Raw genomic sequence first — 21,047 nt, forward strand, 5'->3', positions numbered from 1 at the left:
ATTCACGAAGGCCCTTGAAAGTGTTGAGTTTGAGACACTTAGATCCTCATTAAGTCTTTGTGTTATTGAGAATTAATTTTTTCAGTACATTGTCAGTCAACCAAGTTCCTATACAAGATATATTTTCTTATGGCTGACGTTGATTTAAGGATAGGGAAATGGTGATTTTTTTTAAGATAATTTTAAAAGAATTGACAGTTTTTTGGCTGAGTAAGTGGGTTTTAATTGATTTGATTGAGGCTTGGCTTTATGACACATGGCTATATTAGGGAAGTGTCATTAAACTGTTCCCGCATCTTAAGAAATATACTCTTTGCCTCATTGCCTTGTTCGACACTTTCTCTCTCTTAAATAAGAAAGGCCTCCATCAAAAACCATTGTTTTCTCTCCAAAATTCACTGCGATTTCTTGTGATTCTTTCTAATTTCTACAAAATGGTGGCTACTCGTGCTTCAAAATTGGTTCATGTTCGTGGACAAGCCACACACGTGTCCTCCTCAGCAACGCTTGTTACTCCTCAGTGTATCATCGCCAACGCCGCCGCTATGGAGAATATCGAGAGAACCCTACATAATCATATGTTCGTCGACGAAGGTGCTAAAGAAAATGTGAACTGGGTTAGCCCTAACCTTTGTGTTTTTTCTGAGAATGTTGATGATGGTGTCTTTGAACCTGTAATGGGTTCAAAGATTGTTGAAGTTGTGCCTCATCATGCACATTCAACTCAGGGGAGGAAATTCCACAAATTCTCAACTCGGTTGAAGTCTTTGATTATCCATTGAAGACGTATCAAAAGAAAGGAAGAATAAAATCACCAAGAAATCGACCCCAACTAAAAAAAAGGTTGAAAAAGTTCCTGAAGTAGTCCAGGTACCTCTTGTCCAAGAAGAGGTTTCTGCTGATGTTGTTGTTACTGATTCTGAGCCAGTCATTGTGGCTCATCCCTCTGTTGGAGTTGATACTCTTGAGAATGTGCCTGAGCCATTCCCTGTTGCTCAACATGGTGTTGGTAATATGCCCAGACAAAGCATGTGCCTGAAGACGCCCTATCAAGGTCTTGGTACATCGTTGACCCCAACAGATGTCATAGTTATGATGAGAATCTAACATTGTTGAGCGGTCCAATAAGAAGACCTATTCCAAGAAAAATACGTTTAAAAAATAATATTCTAATAGCGATGAGACGACTAGAGTCTCGGATGAAAAAGAAATCTCTGAGACTGATGATAAACCAATCAGGAAGAGGGACTATCCAGCAAAAAAGAAGAAGTTTGTACCTTAGAAGAAGAAGAAGGATCCTCCTCCGCAGAAGAAGAAAAGTCCTTGGAAGAAGTAGAAGAATTATACCTCTTTAGCACTTGGTGTTCAGAAGAGGGGTGTGTGGTTAGCTTCCCAAACCATTGCAGAGAGGTGGGATGATGTGATGAAGAGGTCAGTAATCCATGAGAAGTTTTTGGCTGAAGAGAAGTATACAATTCTTAAGATTGTGACTCTCTTGAAAGATGTAAACTTGTTCTCGATTGTTACTTCTTCAAAAGGAGTTCTCTGTTCAGATTGTTCGTAAGGTCATTGCTAATATTTCTGAGCAGTTTGGAGGTGCTACTAGTCCAGACTATGGTGTGGTCAAGATCAGAGAAAAAGAGTTTTCCATTACCCGAAGTGCCATCCATGCCTCCTATGGCATAGACTCACTGCAAAACTTTCAGGGGGAGTCAAATTTTCAAATTATTGTTCATACTCTTTCCAGAAATAACAGATCTTGTTGGGGTAATCAGAGTTTGCTCTCCACAGACTTGTCAACCAAGTTCTCTCTTTTGTTTAGCATTGCCATCAAGAATTGGTTCCCCAATATGCATAGGGGTTCTGTGAGCAAACAGATAGGGCAGGTCTTTTATGATATTGGAAACAAGAACAAAGTGGAGATTGGTCAAATCAATTTTTACAAATTGTTGTTCACGGTACATCAGAGAAAACCAATCATCCAATTGGCTTCTCTTGTATAATTTATGAACTGGTGATCAAGTAGTATCCCATTCTGAAAGTTCATCCCAATGCCTTATCTAGAGTGCCCCTTCGATTCAATGTTGATCCCAAGCTCTTCACCGGAAAGCAGAAGAATGATATTGAGGGGGAGAAAATTGCTCAAGTAATCAAAAATATGTTCAACCATCTTCTTCATATCCCTGTACTTCTCAGACCTTCCTATGCATAAGAATGAGAGGATCATCAGACAACTTGAGGGTGAAATCAGAGAGAAGATAGTTGAGCTCAAGAAGATCACCATTTTCTTAAGGAACCTATCTATGCTCATGCGTAACATTAAGTACTCGGTAGAAGTTAAAGAAGAAGAACTTGAAGATCCTGCCGGCTGAAGAAAATGTGTAATTTTTTATTTTATTTCCTTTCAGTATGTTCATCTCTCTCAACCTAAACTTTTATATTAATTTGTTTGTCATATTGTGGCAAAAAAGTAGAGTATTTTGGTTGAGTGTTTTCATATATATATATATATATATATATTTTTTGGATTGTAATAGCTAGATCTAAACAATGATTTACTTCCTGATTGCTTGAAATTATTAGAACTTTATAGCTTGTTTTTTGTTTGCTCGAAGCACTACGCATAGTGTCTGTTTGTTTTGCTAAAAACGCCAAAGGGGAGATTGTTGGATCCACCATGCCATGTGTTGTCCGTCTATTCTGAACCTCTGGAATGGCTCGACGGACCGAACGGAAGTGGGCCCAGTCCAAGGCTCGCTACTATTCAGCCGGCCAATTCTCGGACGCATTGCCATACGGGCAGTCGGTCGCTTGGCTATTGGGCACGCGATCGCACGGTACACGACTAGTAGGCCGGTCGGCTCCCTAATGCACGACCACACTGTTGGAATCGATCTAGGGTTTGAGAAAATAATTAACGCTTCGGTAAGCGGCGGAATTTTAAAAATTTTCTTTTACAAGTAAAACAGTTTTTACTAACCTAGACAAGTGCAAGTACATGTAATTAAAAACCAATATGAGCTAGGAAGTTTACTAACCTTTCTTGAAGCTTGATCTTTGAGAAGCTCTTAGAAAGTTGCAACGCTCGTCTCCCCTCGCAGCACGTCTCTCTTCCTTTCCTCGGCACCTCGAGCAACCACGAAAGTTTCTATCACTAAATCACTCGAAAAGAAGGAATCAGTGAGTGGGCACTTTTAAACGCTACGACTTAAGAACGAGTCTCGAAGTCGCAGAGCTAAACACTAGGTCGAGTGAGGACCTAGGTGCCAAGACAAGAAAAATCGAAAATAAACTAGAGAGAGAGAGAAGAGGGGCGGCAACCACAAGTTCTAGAGAGAGAAGCTCTCAATCTCTAACTTATGTGGAATGAGAAAAATGAGAAGAATGAGGCTCCTATTTATAGGAGAGGTCTCACCTTCAATTAGGTAGTTTCCTCTTCTATAGAATATCACATATTCATGAGCCAATTTCCTCTTTTCCTCTATGATGCACTCGGCCAAGGTAGGCTTCATTAAGCCTTGGATTTGTTTCCTTTTTTGTTCCTTGCCTTGCTTCTTTCTCAACTTGGGCGCCTACCTCTTGTTTCCCTTAGAGGAAATTTGTTTCCTCTTTTTCTTTTGGCAAGTATCTTCATACATTTATGCACAAAATATTCTCTCTATCTCTTGGGTATGTTGGGCGCCTATAGCCTTCTAGAAAAGGCTTCTAGAAGCTTTTCCATTTGTTCATGACAACATGAAAAAGGCCCAATAAGAATTTTCAATAAAATTCTTATGAAATGAAATTAATTCACAAGGCCCAATGATCAAGTCATGGCCGAGTGAAACATGTCATAAAATGACCTTGTCAAAAATTTATTGACATTCATTTCATCCTTTGTCTCAAAAGAAAAAAAAATACCCTTTTGACTATTTTCGTTCTTGTTTTGACTTAGCTTCCAGTTTAACTATTCCTATCGATGTGATTCGTGACAGTGACCTCATGGACCCAAATGAACAAAGCTTGAGCTAAACACTTGGACTCAAAAGTTCACAAACCTTTTCCAAGTTTAGCTTAATGCCAACTGACTCCACTAAAGAGCTGACACTGAAAATCTCTCGGTTCAAATGAATTTATTTTCTACTCAAGAATTCGACCTAATCATGATGAGCGGATCCACTGAATATTATCTATGTTTACCCTTCATGAATGTCATCAGCTAGTCGGGATTTACTAAATTACCATTTTACCCTTCTAGCTGTTATTTCCTCAACTCCTTTGTCGCTTGTGAATAAGTTAGAAACAATGTATTGACGAGGAGCTAACAAGTCACATTGTTTCATCCAAAAGAGTCAGGACTCAATTTGGACACTGGCCAGTTCATTTATTCACACTCCAAGGAACAAAGCATGAGGTGACATACATTGCATTTCAGCAATCTTGTACATGAATTCCATATCTATGAGAACTTCACAAAGTTACTCATGACATACTCACAACTTAGTATTTCACCAATAAGCCTTGTTCGGAATCACATAGTGAGTCCGAACTTTGACTTTCTCAAATGAGAATACTAAGGTGTGAAATGGCATGTCTCATTTCAGGATTAAGGTAAGCATGATGCAATTCATACATAGTGACTTCGAGACACAAGAGGTTAAATGGTTTGTTCTTATATTGTCTCTAGAAGTGCACTGGTCAATTCAGTATCTTCGGAAGATACCTAGAAGAACTATAGAGTCTCCAACTCTCAATGCCTCATAACCAGACATCATAGATTCTTCTAACGATCATACTGAGGTCAATAGTCCTTTGACCCTAAGATTGCGAATATATCGTTTTAAGCAAACTACGAAGAGTTTGTTCATGCAAATCTACATTTGTCTCTTCGTAAGTTGTTAAGTTTGTTTATGGACTAAAAGACTAAGGTTTTATCATAAAGCTTCAAACAAAGAAAGAATGAATGAACGTTTCAACTTTATTAATGAATAGATAGGCAATTACAAGCAAGAGTCTTCATGAGACTTTATTACATCAAATGTACAAAAATAGACACTACTACTCTTCTTGTGGGCACCATTGACAACACACACTGCTACACAGTCAGTCGGCCACTCGGCTCCCAGACATCTGACCAATCGGCCATTCGGCCGTGAGGCGCGTCCAGCAAGTCTCCTCTTCCAGTGGAAGCTCCTTCGACTTTATAACTAGGATCCTCGACCCAAGAACAAAGGCAATCCAAATTTTGAGCCTTGAAACGCTATCGAACCTCTAAAAAGCTCGTTTCACCAATATTTGACATAAACACTTAACTCTCTATTCTTCCACCTCAATCCTCCTAATGTTTAGCGTAAGAGAGGTAAACAGACGCAACCCCTCTGTGTCCTCTTTGTAGTTCACCTTTATTTCCATTTTTCATGAAACCTTGGTGGACGTGGAAGAGTATTTACAGCACGAAGAACTCGGGATACCGAGTTCGAGACGCTTAAGCTCGAGCACGACCACTTGATCCAGCCTTAGGTCAAACCGCGCGAATCTCTAATCCGTTGTTGGAAAATGAGTGACAATATTTTGGCGCTAGAATGAGGGGACTTCGTGACTAGGCAGCCTAGTTCCCTCTACCACATCTTTTTCTTCTTCCTTCATCCACGTACACTATTGAGAGATGAGTCAAGTGTCCGCCGTGTCTGTGGCAGGAAATAACACAAACTTCTGAGCGACTAGCTCGAGACACGTCCAAGCCCATCAAGAGACTAGCTCAAGGTACGACCTCTGTCGCCAGGCCCCCGGGAAGGTCACCTAGCTCAAGGTGAAATATTGCCTCATGATAACGAGGATCAACCCCGTGAGCAAGGTTAACCAGGACTTTCAAGCTTCACGGCCACCCGGCCTCCCAGCCTCTCGACCTCTCGACCTCTTGACCACCCGCCTCCCAGCCACAGGGTCTCTCAGCCTCCCGGTAACCCGGCCTCAAGTTTACGTATGGGAGTAGATTCCTCGAGTCGACTCACAACTCCTCGAGTACAATCCCAAGTCTACAAATTGACTATCATATCCTTGTGTCCACTTCTAGCAGATTCCTCGAGTCGACTCCCTACTCCTCGAAATGAATCTCAAGTCCACGAGTTGACTTCGACTCCTAGTGTCGACTCTAATACAATTTTACGAGTTGACTCTCGAGTCCTCGTGTTGACTCCAAGAAAGATTCCTCGAGCTGACTATCAACTCCTCAAGTTGTGTCTCAAATCCATGAGTTGACTCTCATATCCTCATGTCAACTCCACGTAAGTCCACAAGTCAAGTGACAAGTCCTCATGTCGACTCTCAAGAAAGTTCTTGAGTCGACTCCGACGCCCTCAAGTGGAATCTAGGAAAGATTCTTTGAGTCGACTCTTAAGTCCTCGAGATAAGTCTCAAGTGCACGAGTCGACTGACAAGTCCTCATGTCGACTCTCAAGAAAGTTCTTGAGTCAACACCAACTCCCTCGAGTGTAATCTAAGAAAGATTCCTCGAGTCGACTCTTAAGTCCTCGAGATGAGTCTTAAGTCCTCATGTCGAATACAAGGCAAGTCCACGAGTTGATTCTCGAGTCCTCATGCCGACGCCCATACAGGTTCACGAGTTGACTCTCGAGTCCTCTATCGACTCCAAGTCAAGTCCATGAGTTGACTCTTGAGTCCTCGTGTCAACTCCAATACGAGTCTACAAGTCTCTCTTGAGAGTCGACATGAGGAATTGTAGTCTACTCGTGGACTTGCATGGAGTCGACACGAGGACATGAAAGTCAACTCATGGACTTGAGACTCGACTCTCATGTCCACATGTTGACTCCAAGAAAGATTCCTTGAGTCAACTATCAACTCCTTGAGTCGAGTCTCAAGTCCATGAGTTGACTTTCATGTCCTCGTGTCGACTTCATGCAAGCCCACGAGTAGACTACAATTCCTCATGTCGACTCTCAAGAGAGTTATCGTGTCGACCCCGACGCCCTCGAGTGGAATCTAAGAAAGATTCCTCGAGTCAACCCTTGAGTTCTTGAGTTGAGTCTCACGTCCACAAGTTGACTCTCGAGTCTGTAGACTCCAACTGAAGTCTATAGTTGACTCTTGAGTCCTCGTGTCGACTCCTATACAAATTCACGAGTCGACTGGCAAGTCCTCGTGTCGACCACAAGTCAAGTCCTGGAGTAAAATCTGACGTTCTCAAGTAGACTCCAAAAACAATTCCTCAAGTCGACTCTCAACTACTCGAGTCGAATCTCAAAGTCCACGAGGTGGCTCTCGAGTCCTTGTGTCAACTTTAAAGCAAGTCTACAAGTTGACTCTCAATTACTCATGTCGACCCCAAATAAGATTTCTCGAGTCGATGGTCAACTCTTCGAGTAAAATCTCAAGTCCATGAGGTTATACTCGAACCCTCGTGTTGACTTAAAAGCAAGTCTTCGAGTCGACTCCAACATCCTCAAAAAGAATCCAAGGAAGATTCCTCAATGCAACTCTTGAATCCTCAAGTCAAGTCTCACGTTCACAAGTCGACTACTAATTCTTCGTGTTGACTCTAAATTTGAGACGCTCCTAGAATCAAATCTCGGATCCACAAGTTGACTCTAGAGTCCCCATGTCAAACCAAAGCCGTCCCCAACGGCGCACTAAAGTCGTCCATCGTGGGGAACTAAAGTCGTCCATTGCAACGCACTAAAGCCACCCTTGCGCACCAAAGCGGCCTCCAATGGCGCACCAAAGCCGCCTCTAAAGATGCACCAAAAGCATCCCTTACGTCGCACTTAAACCATCCTTGATGATGCACCAAGGCATCCCTAACGGCGCACCTAAAGATGTCCCTCGCATCGCCCAAAGCCGGCCCTAATGGCGCTTCTAAAGACATCATTTGCGATGCACCAATGCCATCCCTCATGATGCACCAAATTCGGCCCTAACGGCGCACCTAAAGCCATCCATCGCGATGCACCAAAGCCATCCCTCGCGATGCACCAAAGCTGCTCCTAACGGCGCACCTAAAGCCATCTCTCGTGCATACGAATCCACTCCTAATAACGCACCTAATGCTGTCCATTACGACACACCAAAGCCATCCCTTGTGATGCACCAAGCCGCCACTAATGGCACACCTAAAGACGTCCCTCGTGACGCACAAAAGTCGTCCCTCGTGATGCACAAACATGACCTTAACGGCGTACCTAAAAGACGTTCCTCGCAATGCACCAAGTCGCCCCTAATGGCGCACCTAAAGATGTCTTATGTGACACACAAAGCCGCCCCTAACGGCGCACCTTAAAGCCGTCCATCGCGACACACCAAGCCACCTTAATGACGCACCTAAAGACATCCCCCCACGCCGTACCAAGCTCCCCTTAATGGCGCACCTAAAAGCCGTTCATTGCAACGCACCAAGTCGCCCCTAATGGCGCACCTAAAGATGTCTTATGTGACACACAAAGCCGCCCCTAATGGCGCACCTTAAAGCCGTCCATCGCGACACACCAAGCCACCTTAATGACGCACCTAAAGACATCCCCCACGCCGTACCAAGCTCCCCAAACGGCACACCTAAATTCGTCCATCGTAATGCACCAATCCGCTCTAAATAGTACACCTAAAGTCATCCATCACGACGCACTAAAGCCGCCCCAAACAACACAACTAGAGCTTGTTGGGAATGAACAAGTGGTATCAGACACGAACAATCGCTCTGATACCACTTGTTGGTGAAACACGTAGGATATCACACACGAACAATCGCTCTAATATCACTTGTGGAGAATACAGGGGAGGTATTAGACACGAACAATCACTCCAATATCACTTGTTGGTGATGAGGGAGTATCGGACACGAACAATCGCTCCGATACAACTCGTCGGGATTATGTGCTCACCTTGATAACCATATATGTTGCGGAATAAATTAATTACACTAAAAAGAGCTAATAAAAAAGGATGATTATCAAACAATAACTAGATTTACTTTATTAATTAATTAATGAAAGCATTCAAACATGTTAAGCAACCAATAAGATCAAAGAACAAGGTTCATAGAGAACTTACGGATTGGGCTCACGAACATAATCTTCTAGCTTTCACAATCCGTCTTCAAATGCCTTTATCTCATTCTTCAAGCTTTCATATCCTCGTCCTTGAACGTCTTGATTTCCTTCTTCAAGCTTTCAGATCCTCGTACTCCTCTTGATGACACCGTAGTCTTCCGAAATTTAATCTCCGGACAATAAAGAAATACGACGTGTGACCACACTCTTTAATCTCACACGATCAAGAAACAAATATTGTTTCAATAACTCACTCTTATTTTCTAAGAGTGGAATAGATCAATTCCAATGGATAGATAGAGAGAGAGAGAGAGAGAGAGAGAGAGAGAGAGAGAGAATCGGCCAAGAGAGACAGGGAGAACCTTGTTGTCGATTTTTCTGAATGCACATAAGTGCGTTTTTCTCTTCTCATGAATCTCCTATTTATAGTAGTGGAAATGATATATTCTTGGTAGTTTCCAAAATATATTATTCCCTTTTATTGTGTTCACACTAGTGAATATAAGCTTGGCCATTGGATCTTATCTCATGAATCCTACTTTCTCTCTTAGCCATCAGATCAATATCTATGAGATTTTATTTCCTGTTTAAGTATAGAATACTAATGAGAGAATAAATTAAATATATAATTTCCTTTTAAATATTATTCTCTCATGAGAGAAAATAAATGACAATATCTTATTTCATTTTAAATATTATTCTCATTAATATTCATGAGAGAGAATAAAGAACAATATCTTATTTCATTTTAAATATTATTCTCTCATAATATTCATGAGAGAGAATAAAGGAGAATTTTTTTATTTCCTTTTTAAATATTATTCTCTCCCCATATTCATGAAAGAGAATAAATGACAGTATCTTATTTCTATTTAAATATTTTTCTCTCTCCTTTATGTAAACAACTAAAGAAAACATATTGATAACTACCAATATGGCATGGACAATTTTTATGGCACACGACCAAGGGGTTTTGGCGTAAATTTCAATGCCTGTAACCCTAAAATTCATCCACCTTAATTAGTGCAAGGCTCAATTGCTTAAAATACAATTAATTATTTATTTAATTGGTCCAACAATAAACAAATAAGTAATTGATTAATTAGTTTCTTGATCAAACAATAAATAATTAATATAACTATAAATAATTATTTAATTATGCAAATACCCATATTTCAGAATTGATATTCTCAATCACAATTACAGCTAGTGAGATTATAATAATGAAACACATTATTATTAGAGGTTCTCTATTCGTCATATCGAAGCCGAATCGGGGACTATGGACCTATTAATAGAAGTTTAACAAATCCGATGAAAAGACAAAAAAGGCTTTTCTCTTTTCCACATCAATTTGTCTAATCTTGGTCAGACTCCACCTAGGTAAGCCAAGACTGAACTCTACTTTATACCAAAATTATACTTACTCATCGTGATGAGTGTCCACTAATCTAGTCAGTACGTGATCAAGATCCTCCAGGTTCAACCGGTATCGAGAAAGGTCGATTAATCTGTTATACCTTTCTTGATACATATATACCTTAAGCATTGTTACTTCCACACGAAAGATTCTTCCGAACGTACATACTTCGGAAGTGCCGGCAATTTATCGGTTCTGGAATCAACCATTAGGTGAATGAACATTGACCTTCTTTCAGGAAGGCTGGATTCCGTATCTATCTACCACTTCCCACTCGAATCATGCTCCGAAACTCCCAAGACATAAGTTGTGATTAGCATGATAGTAGCCTTTTAGCGAATGAGTCAAAGAGTTCGGTAACATGATCCAGTGTCTATGATCACTTCAGGATTTAGATCAAGTCTCACTTTGACCATCATAGAGACCCTGGTTAGTGTGTCGTAACGGTACTTAAACGATACATCTACAACCAAAGTATGTCCGGGTCATACACTTACCACAAGTGCAAAATGCTCGCACGTCGTGATCAACCTTCATTAGTGTTCCACATATATGACTTTAGATACAGCTGTCAAGGCATGTATCAGTCATCGACCATGTTTTAGCAACACCGCTCGAACTCAAGTGCCCAGCAAGTGACTCGGTTTAATACAGAGCTATGGATGATAGTTGCTATTGATTCTGATGTTCAGACCTCAACCCGCTAATCATATGATGCTAATAAAGTAAACCATTATTTTATTTAGTAATCATTTATTTATTATCTCTCATGGGAAAGAATTCCTAACATTCTCCCACTTTGACCAGAGAGGATAAGGCATTTCCTTTTAGTCATTTTATTCTTAGCCATGTCATGCAAACAACTAGAAGTCTGACCAGGATTGAGATTCCCATCATATGGAGTCTCACCTTAATCTATTTTATCTCATCAACGCATTTCTCGTTTTAACATTCTTCAGTTCATGCTACTTTGCAAGTGATACTTGACTTATCTTTATAAGGTCAAGTCAAGTCGTTCATTAGTAAATCAATCTACTATAGAACACATTAACACTTCGCATACACTTAGATCATACACCAGACTTTATATCTTCTTGATAATAAGTGCACTATCACAGGTGTACATCCCTTTGGCACCAAGACTAGTTGTACCATATCATGTTTCCATCTCATCACCACTAACTATAGTGTGATATCATTGGACATATTCTCTAAGAACTGTTACTGACCTATTTCCATTACTTGGTTATTACATATCAGATCTTTATTGGTCGTGTTCATATTCAATATACACAAGACTCAAGGTTCTACTACATTCATAATAACTTAGTATCTCACTATTTCCAGAAATCATCGTGTTTTGCACACTTGTTACATTTCTCGGAAATTGAGCATTGTCAAGGGACTAATGGTTAGACCTTTTAATGAAAATATCTTTAGCCTCGTTAGGAGCTTTATATACCTTATATCAATAAGTATATTTGAGATAATACGGAAAGAGCTAATTGTTTCTTAGGTTATAGAAACGGTCAGCTCAGTTAATTTTCTTGTGTCAGTTATTGACACGTGTTTAAGGAATTACACATATTGATCATTCTAGAAATATCAATTTTATTCAATAAACTCTCAAGTACAATTGTACTTAGTTTATTTCATTCTTGGATCAACCTTTGTGGAGGTTTTAGTATTTACACTACTTTGATCCATGTAATAAGTTTTTCAGAACTTTATCCACAAGGACAGCTCAACTTCCAATTGGAAGACCCAATGAATCGATTGGTGGTAGCAGAAGAGCATCATTGTTGCCGATGTCTCTAATCAAGGGCTCAAACCCCTTTTGTACCACTAACCTTTCTATAACCTTGAACGCATTCATTAATCATTTATAGATCCCTTCTAATCCATTAAGTCGAAGACTTAACTGGCAGATCTACTAAATTGGGTTTATGACATTTTTTTTAAGTTATAGTGATTTTTGTGATCAAATCTTTCATAAAGTGAAAGATATTGTTGATGGTATTGAGTGACGAGGATCCTTGCAAGGATGCTCCCAATATTTCATTAATATTGTTCATAAGGAAAATATCATTTTTCCTTAAGTTCTATTTATCGATTTATCGAACCGTGTGGTAAGATAATTTAACCTTTTTCTCAAATTATTTAATGATAGCAATACGCCATCATTAATGATGAGCTTGATCAAGTGAAAGATGTTGCTATGCATTGAATAACAAGTGGCTAGGTTTGGAACCTCTTACTATAATTATTTTAATGATAGCAATACATCATCATTAATGATGAGCTTGATCCTATGAAGGATGTTGCTATGCATTGAACAACAAGTGGCTAGATTTGGAACCTCCTACTTAATCGATGAACATCAGTGACTATGATCCAATTAAGGATGCTCCCACTTAATAATTTGAAAAACACAGTGGCTAGGGTCCTTTAATGGATGCTCCCACTTGAACTAGAGTAGCTAGGTTCTTATTGAGAAATCTCCCACTCATTTAGTGAACTAGAGTAGCTAGGTTCCAATTAAGGAAGCTCTCACTCAATTAGATAACTAGAGTAGCTAGGTTCCAATTAAGGAAGCTCCCACTCATTTGGTGAACTAGAGTAACTAGGTTTCAATTAAGGAAGCTTCCACTCAATTAATGAAGTATTAGTGGCTAGGATCAAAGATGCTCCGACTAACTCATCATCATCAACACTAGTTTTGTTGTGTTTCCTTATTACCTTTTATTCGCACAAATCATTGTCTTAACAAGGTAACTTTTCTTTAGACACTCTCAATGCTCCAAAGAGTTCTTAAACATACAAACATATTAAATTATAAGAAATAAATCAATTAAATGCTTATTAAATTTCTAACAGAGATATAACTACTAGAACATTATAACGTTCACATATAGTGTTTGAACAGATCACTAAGTCCCTCATACTCTATAACATCCACATTTTTTTAGCATAAGGCATTCATGCATAAACATTATCATAAAAACTTCAATTGCATTCCAAGAATCTAAGAGGGAATAATATTCATATGACACAACCATGTGTTCATAATCAAATATAAAACATAATGTATAATAGAAAAGAAAAGATTCATCCTATCTGAAATAGCCACAAAGGCTACAGTTCAGAAAACCTCGGATGATAAAGACACATCAATGCGTTTGAAATATCAATCCAAAAGATGAAAAATAAATTAACAAGAAATTAGATCTTTAGACGGAGCATCAGCTTCTCTACAACTCGGGCTTGAATCTGACATTGTTTATCAAGCTCATCAACATTTGCGTGCTCCATCAGATCTACTATGCAACAAGAGAAGAAGTATGCTAATGAATAATTATCCTCAAAAACATTTTTAGGATATCTTTATTCATGAATTTTAAAGTACTGTATCAGCATTCTTCTTATTTTTCTCAAGCTCGGCCAAGTACAAAGGATAGTGCCTTCGCCAATGGCCTTCAGTGTTGCAGTGGTGACATTTACCAACGCTTTCTTGCTTCTTTTCTTTTTTTTTTCCACTCTTTTTGAAGTTTTTCCATTCCATCTTACCTGGAGCTTTCCCCTTTGAGGTACTAGGTCGTGCCTTAGATGACTCAGCACCAGAAGTCCAATTCTTCTTGGTTATTTGAGATGAACTCTTGTTAGCATAATTTTCCGACCCTTTGTTCTTCCCATGTCGAGTGATAGACTCGAAAGTCTGTAATTCATTCAATAGCTGACACAGTCCATAACTCAACTTATTCATGATATAGTTGGATGTGAACTGTATGAAGTCACTCGAAAGGGAATTCAAGATTATTCCCACCTGAGTGACCTCATCCATCTATACCCCATGGATTTCAGCCTCGGTGAAGTAGTTAGTCATTTTCATGACATGATCCCTCACCGTGGTTCACATAACCATCCTAGTGCTAGTGCACTTACAGGTGAGCTCTATGCGGGCTTGCTCGCTTTGCATCGCAAACATTTCCTACAGCGAGTCAAGGATTTCCACGGCAGTCTCCTTCCCTTCCATTTTTGTTCGCAATGCATCAGATATGCTCGCGAGCATGTAGGCCATAGTTTTGTATTTAGCCATTACCCACTTGTCATAATCCTCCATTAAGTTCTTGGAGGCATTAGGAGCAGGAAATAGAGGTATCTCTTCAGTGAGGATAAAGCGTATGCTTTCACTCACTAGTAGGATGTTAAGGTTCAACTTCCATTTCGGGAAGTTATCACCAGTGAGAACGTATTTCGACAACAATGCCATAATAGAGTTCGGCATGATTACTACAATTTATAACAGCAGTTATTAGCAATATGAAAAAAAAACAACTATAAAAAAAAGTTTAGAATATAAAACATAATGCATAAGCACGGGGAAAAATACTAATCTCAAAAAAGACCCAGTTTTTATATTGCATGGTATTTCACCAATAGCCACAGTCCGTTTCACTAAAGTGAGGTAACAGAGTGCACCTAGCAAAAATGAGGACCATCTCGGATTAGTAAAGCAATCGTGGTTCATGCACATTCATAACTATGCTTTACTAACTACCATTTTAATAGAAATCGTTGGCCATATGAGACAACCACCGGTCATCTAATACTTTAGTCGACCCAACATTTCAGCAGACAAAGCTTAGCCCGTGTGTGCTAGGAAAGCCTAGGCCAGACACGAGATCCACTTCTCCACCTATCGTCAGAAACACAACCTTGGTATTGTAATGTGCTTACAACCTGGGTATTGGAATGCGCTTACACCTTCCGAAGGGAATGGACCACCATGTCTAAAAGACCGCTGGTCACGAGGCGAGCAAGACCACCCTCGAGGTGTTGTGTTAATGTTGGAGACCTTACAAAATCAATATACTTTTAGTATTTTAATTTTCCTAGCATTAACATTAATCTAGGTGATCCACTTGAGTTAACTAAATCGTATTAAAGACTCGAGTATATCTAAGATACCCTTAAAAACAGAAGTTTCGATATATCTTAGTTATTAGGAATTTCGTGACATCTAGTCTTGATTATCCTAATAATATTCCTTCACGGAAAAGCTTCCAGTTGGGAGGGAAGACATCGTCTTTTATTAACCCTCCAGCTTAGCCTCTTATCGGCTTGGTGACAAACCTTTCCGATCCGTTCAACTCATTCATTAATTAACTATCCTAATCATATTAGATAATTTCAAATGAATGAAAGCCCATGATAACCCACGAAACAAGTTCTAAGTTATATCAAGCATGGCAAAGTAATTAAATAAACAAGCATAATAAGCAAGCATTGTTTGATTCGGTTTGATCTATCTTATTTGACTCTTTATAAATAAAAAGAGACGAACCCAATATCAAATTGGTTCATGGATAGAATATGGGCCCATATCTATGTCCCAAAAATAAATCAATATCAAACCATTTAAAATTAATGACATGAACGAATCGATCAATAAAGTAAATCATCTAGCTCTGATATCACTTGTTGGGAATGAACGAGTTGTATCAGACACAAACAATCGCTCTGATACCACTTGTTGGTGAAACACGTAGGATATCACACATAAACAATCGCTCTAATATCACTTGTTGCAGAATACAGGGGCGATATCAGACACGAACAATCTCTCCAATACCAATTGTTGGTGACGAGGGGAGTATCGGACACGAATAATCGCTCCAATACAACTCGTCGGGATTATGTGCTCACCTTAATAACCATATAAGTTGCGGAATAAATTAATTACACTAACAAGAGCTAATTAAGAGGATGGTTATCTAACAAGATCTAGATTTACTTTATTAATTAATTAATGAAAGTATTCAAACATGTCAAGCAACCAATAAGATCAAAGAACAAGGTTCATAGAGAACTTACGGATTGGGCTCACAAATAGAAACTTCTAGCTTTCACAATCCGTCTTCAAACGGCTTGGTCTCCTTCTTCAGGCTTTCAGATCCTCGTCCTTGAACGTCTTGATTTCCTTCTTCAAGCTTTCAGATCCTCGTACTCCTCTTGATGACACCGTAGTCTTCCGAAACGTAATCTCAGGATGAATAAAGAAATACGGCGTGTGACCACACTCTTTAATCTCACATGATCACTTAACAAATATTGTTTCAATATCTCACTCTTATTTTCTAAGAACGGAATAGAGCAATTCCAAGGTGTAGAGAGAGAGAGAGAGAGAGAGAATCGGCCAAGAGAGACAGGGAGAGCCTCGTTGTCGAGTTTTCTGAATGCACAGAAGTGTGTTTTTCTCTTCTCATGAACCCCCTATTTATAGTAGTGGAAAGGAGATATTCTTGGTAGTTTCCAAAATATATTATTCCCTTTTATTGTGTTCACACTAGTGAATCTAAGTTTGGTCATTGGATCTTATCTCATGAATCCTACTTTCTCTCTTACCCATCAGATCAATATCTAGGGATTTTATTTCCTGTTTAATTAGAGAATATTAATGAGAGAATAAAGGAAATATCTTATTTCATTTTAAATATTATTCTTTCATGAGAGAGAATAAATGACAATATCTTATTTTTTTTTAAATATTATTCTCATTAATATTCATGAGAGAGAATAAAGAACAATAGCTTATCTCATTTTAAATATTATTCTCTCATAATATTCATGAGAGAGAATAAAGAACAATATCTTATTTCTATTCTCTCCCCATTTTCATGAAAGAGAATCAAGGACAATGTCTTATTTCCTTTTAAATATTTTTCTCTCTCATTTATATAAAGGATCCAGCGACTATCTAACCATATGAAACGTTAGAAATTTTCAAATAACCAACGTTTCGTTAATTTTTGGTAAATAGCCACGTAAATCTATTTACACTATCAAAATGATAAAAAAAAACACAGAGTAAATTTCTAATAAATATGTGTAAATAACGTTGGTTACGGCATATTTTATGCTATTTATGAAATATTTTGGCTATTTACGAAAAATTTACAAAACGTTGACTAAAACGCAAACGCTTATGTTACGTGGCTTATATGGCTAAATAATTGTTATTTAAACAACTAAAGAAAACATACTGGTAACTACCAATATGGCATGGACAATTTTTATGGCACACGACCAAGGGGTTTTGGCACAAATTTCAATGTCCGTAACCCTAAAATTCATCCACCTTATTTAGTGCAAGGCCCAATTTCTTAAAACTCAATTAATTATTTATTTACTTGGTCCAACAATAAACAAATAAGTAATTGATTAATTAGTTACTTGATCAAATAATAAATAATTAATACTACCATAAATAATTATTTAATTATGCAAATACCCATATTTCATAATTGATGTTGTCAATCACAATTACAGCTAGTGAGATTATAATAATGAAACACATTATTATTAGAGGTTCTTTATTCTTCTTATCGAAGCCGAATCGGGGACTATGTACCTAGTAATAGAAGCTTAACAAATCTGACGAAAAGATGAAAAAGTCATTTCTCTTTTCCACATCAATTTGTCTAATCTTAGTCAGACTCCATTTAGGTATGTCAAGACTGGATTCTCCTTTATACTAGAATTATATTTACTCATCGTGACAAGTGTCCACCGATCTAGTCAGTACGTGATCAAGATCCTCCAAGTTCAACCGGTATCGAGAACGGTCAATTACTTCGTTATACCTTTCGTGATACATATATACCCTAAGTAATGTTGCTTGCCCAGCGAAAGATTCTTCCGAACGTACACACTTCGGAAGTGCCGACAATCTATCGGTTCTGGAATCAACCCTTAGGTAAGTGAACATTGACCTTCTTTTAGGAAGGCTAGATTTCAACTACTTCCCATTCGAATCATGCTCCGAATCTCCAAGACATAAGCTTTGATTAGCATGATAGTAGCCTTTTAGCGAATGAGTCAAAGAGTTTAGTAACATGATCCAGTGTCCATGATCACTTTAGGATTTAGATCAAGTCTCACTGTGACCATCATAGCGATCCCGGTTAGTGTGTCGTAACGGTACTTAAACGACACTTCTACAACCAAAGTCTTTCCGGGTCATACACTTACCACAAGTGCAGAATGCTCGCACGTCGTGATCAACCTTCATTAGTGTTCCACATATATGTCTTTAGATAAAGCTTTCAAGGCATGTATCAGTCATCGACCATGTTTTAGCAACACCGCCATAAAAACAAGTGCCCAACACATCACTCAGTTTAATACGGAGGCTATGGGTGATAGTTGCTATTGATTCTGATCTTCAGACCTAAACCCAATAATCATATGATGCTAATAAAGTAAACCATTATTTTATTTAGTAATCATTTATTTATTATCTCTCGAGGACAAGAATTCCTAATAGAGCTGTCCCTCGCGACGCACAAAAGTCGCCTCTTCACCATGCACCAAATCTCCAAAATTGTTCCGAGTCTACTGCCGAGCTCCAGTAAGCAATAAACCCAGGAGGGCTAATATCTTCCATCCATTCTGAGCCTCTGGAATGGCTCGACAGATCGACCGCAAGTGGGCTCAATCCAAGGCCCGCTGCTCAGGTATGATCGATCGGCCGATTGGTCAGCTCTGGGACACACGGCCACACGGACAGTTGGTTGCTCGGCTCTCAGGCGTGCGATCGCACGGCCACACGGACAGTTGACCGGTCAGCTCCCAGACGCGCGACCACACAGCTACACGACCAGTTGGCCACTCGGCTCCCATACATCCAACCGACCAGTCACTCGACCATGAGGCACGTCCAGCAAGCCTCCTCGTCCAGGGAAGCTCCTCCAACTTTATAAATAGGGTCCTCGACCCAAGAATAAAGGTAATTCAAATTTTGAGCCTTGAAACGCTACCGAACCTCTAAAAAGCTTGTTTCACTCATATTTGACCTAAACACTAAACTATCTATTCTTCCACCTCAATCCTCCTATTGTTGAGCGTCAGAGAAGTAAACAGATGTAACCCCAAACAGATGTAACCCCCTATGTTTTCTCTTTTTAGTTCACCTTTCTTTCCCTTTTCAGAACACCTTGGTGTATGTGGAAGAGCACTTACAACTAGGGAAGAACTCGGGATACCGAGTTTGGGACTCTTAGGCTTGAGCACGACCACATGGTCCGGCCTTGCGTCGAACCGTGTGAGTCTCTACATCGTTGTCCGAGAACGAGCGACAATACCATGATTTAGTTTGACAAAACAATTTTGTTTAAGTTGTTCAAGACAAGTCTAAGAAGTTGTTCAAGGCCCGAGTTACTTAAAGTCACTTTCTCTCGCTCGAATATGACTAAAAATATCTTGTTTGCAGTTATGAATATTATGGTGAGATATTCTTGGATATTTGGTTTATGAGAATAATAGATTCGCGAGAGATTTTGTGTTAACCTAATAAAGCTCTTTGTGAGCAGCATTAGGTTAATCACTTTTATGTTAGGTAAATCCACGCCGCCTTAAACCTTGAACTAGTCTCTCTGCCTTGGAGATCTTCATCGATAAGTAATTCTTGGTGCTTGCAACTGATGTATCTTTATTTGTGCACAGTTTGTAATTGAGTGTTTTGCATTGGCGTGCTTATCAATTTTCGGGAGAGAATTGGGTGAAAGAGAGAAGGAGCTCAGATTTCCATCCATTGGAGAAGCCAAAGACGTAGGTGTTTGAGAGAGAGTCTGCAAACCTAAATTATTTACCTTTGACTATTGAGATAGTGGATTGTTTTTCACCAACGGACGTATCAGTACGTTGAGTAGGTGCTTTATCACCAAATAGGATTACCAAATGTCTTTGTATCTTTTATTGCTTTCTCGCTGACTGTTTGTTTGGTTGTTGTTTGAATTAATCTTACTAAAAACAATCAATTGTTCAACAAGTTGTTTCACCCACTAGTTGAACAATCGTCTTATTCACGTTAAGTAATTTCACATATAAATATTGTTGAGTAATATGTTCTCTTATTTCGCTAGGGCGCTTTCCTTCATGTTTGCCAATTGATATTAACCAATACATATCTCAACATATATTAACCAATATTAAAATCTGAAATAGAGGATTAAGTTATGAATGAGTTAATTGTTTTCGGTTAGTTTATTTGATTTTTTTTTTTTTTTTGAGAGTGCTTTTCCTCAATTTTATAAGATTTTGTAGGAGTGGTTTTCCTCAATTTTAGACTCGTGGGTCAGTAATAGTCAAATTTTAATTTAGCAAAGTTTACTAAAATATCAATATTATTATTGTAAAAATTACAAAATAACGATTAAGGTACAATATTTTTAAGATAGCATTTTTTTTAAACACTAATAAGTTATTTTCCTTACAAATGACATCGTAAAAATAAATAAAATTAAAGAGAGTCCAAAACAATAAACAATTTTTTACAAAATTTGTAGACATCAAGAATTAAAACTCAAAAACACTAAAATTTTTAAATAATGTTATTATTACGATAAAATATAAAAATTAGCTACCAGAAACAATTATTACTATTCAGTATTTGCTTGTGATGTCGATATTACGAACGAAAAAGAATTAGTCATCTATTCAATGCTTACTAAGAAACCGATTTAGCTTAAAAAAAAAAAAAAAAAACATGTTACAAAAAGGAAAAAAAAATAAAAATAAAAAGAGAG

At 38.6% G+C, this 21,047-nt stretch overlaps 1 pseudogene; it reads right to left on the bottom strand.

Annotated features, from left to right (window-relative positions):
- Positions 1-13,683: 13,683 nt before the first annotated feature.
- Positions 13,684-14,746, bottom strand: LOC149390497 (uncharacterized; annotated as a pseudogene).
- Between the last annotated feature and the right edge of the window lie 6,301 nt (positions 14,747-21,047).

The sequence above is a fragment of the Urtica dioica genome, chromosome 7, assembly GCF_054948205.1.
Source record: "Urtica dioica subsp. dioica isolate 48M chromosome 7, U.dioica_male_clone48M_v1_H2, whole genome shotgun sequence".
Classification (NCBI taxonomy): domain Eukaryota; kingdom Viridiplantae; phylum Streptophyta; class Magnoliopsida; order Rosales; family Urticaceae; genus Urtica; species Urtica dioica.